The following is a 1,845-nucleotide window of genomic DNA, read 5'->3' on the forward strand; positions in this document are numbered from 1 at the left end:
AAAGTGACACAAAGATATATTTTTGAATAGGTCCGGTCACCTTGAAAGGGCGCGACCCAGTCCTATGTTAGGAACGCATCAAAAGGGAGGTTTGGTCGCAGGCCCGAGTCGTTCACGTTTCCTGGGAACCCTCTCCAAACCTCTCCTCGATACATCAGAGCCATCCGTAACTCCTCAGACTCGACACTAGAGCTCCTCGGTCTTTACCTAGGAGATCAAGTGCCCTTCCTTTGAGTTTATTCAAATGAGAGTTAACGGACTACATGGCCATGGGGGGCTTATATAGGTGAGAGTCCTTACAAATGAGGAAGGTTAACCATGGTGGTGGTAGGTAGGAGGGGTAGGATGGTAAAACTTGGTCCAAGGGTCCATGGTCCATACTCAATAGCCACCATTCCTTCTCTGTTGGAATTGGCCTTTAGCCCATTTATTTTATCCAGTAATTCCTAGGAAAATCCCAGAGGCCCATATGGCCCATCCATGCATGACAAGGGATGTGGAAAGTTTAGTCCCACCATGCTAGTGGAGGGTGTGGGAGACCAACTTATAAAGTGAGTTGTTCCACACACCACTAAGAGCTTGAGAAGAGAGCACATACGCGAGCGCTCCTCCTCCACTGCCTGCCTCGCCACGCCTCACACGCGTGTCGTGTTTTGTGATCGAGCCAATCCGAGCCATGCTAGGACCTTTGAAACGTGTCTGCTCTATCTTAACTTTTTGTTCATCTCCCTAGTGGGTCAGTTCAATGCTTATATAAGAGGTCGCTCCTCTTCCACCAAACAGAATACACAACTCCCTCGCCTCGTTCCAAAACCTTGCGCCTCCTACTGCTGCCTCTTGCGATCCTGTATGGGAGAGGGGCAATCAGGTTTTTGGGGAGCACTCTAGCACGATTGTTGGATCTTCATCGTGGCTGACAACGACAACTTCTTCCCCGACGTCGACCACCTCCTCGGTGACATGAAAAGCTTCGCACCTGCATCTTCTTCCACAGCACCGCACGTCTTCTTCTCTCTTCTGTTAGGGTTTGCGTCCGGTCTACTACTTTTACCTATCGATGTGGATATGATTTTTGTCTGTTATGTACCCAATTGCATGACAATTACATCACTTTGCTACTTGATTCATTATCATCTCTATTAATCATGTTTTATCTACCATCTTTCTAGATTAAACTTAATGGAAATTGCTCAAATATTCAACAGTCCAAAAACCTGATATGTGTAGGCAATTTTCTCTAGTTGCTTTCGATATGACTCTCAAGCCCCCTCCGTTTGAGGATGTGAACTATAAGACGTGGCGTGCGAGTTCTTTTTGTTATGTCATGCTAAGGGCCAGTTCTTTTGGTTGCATGACGCGGCTAGCAAGTTTGAGTTTAATCCTGAAATTCACAATTGTCAAAGGTTCTAAGTGTGTGTCAAGCAAAGAAACCTCGCAAGTCTAATACGACAGCTGAGTCGAGATATTTGGCACCATTAAAACTCACACGTTCATATCTTCGTGAGATCAATGGTGTGTTGACAAAGGGTGGAAAAAGATATTTCATGACTTTGATCGATGACTACTAGATATTGCATGATACATCTGTTGAAAACAAAAGATGAGGCTTCACACTACTTTAAAATCTATAAAGCCGAAGCAAAGAATAAACTTGATCGAAAGATCAAGAGGCTTAGATCGGATCGTGGTGGAGAGTATTTTTTTCAACGAGTTCAATTTATTATGAGAGGAACATAGTATAATCCATGAGAGGACGCCTCCCTACTCGCCCCAGTCAAACGGGTTGCCGAACGAAAAAATCCCACTAACTGATTTGGTTAACACCATGTTAGACACAGCGGGATT

At 45.0% G+C, this 1,845-nt stretch overlaps 1 pseudogene; it reads right to left on the minus strand.

Annotated features, from left to right (window-relative positions):
* The window catches only part of LOC119292692, a 25,949-nt pseudogene that overhangs the window by 7,804 nt on the left and 16,300 nt on the right, over positions 1–1,845 (minus strand).

The sequence above is a fragment of the Triticum dicoccoides genome, chromosome 4B (assembly GCF_002162155.2).
Source record: "Triticum dicoccoides isolate Atlit2015 ecotype Zavitan chromosome 4B, WEW_v2.0, whole genome shotgun sequence".
Classification (NCBI taxonomy): Eukaryota; Viridiplantae; Streptophyta; class Magnoliopsida; order Poales; family Poaceae; genus Triticum; species Triticum dicoccoides.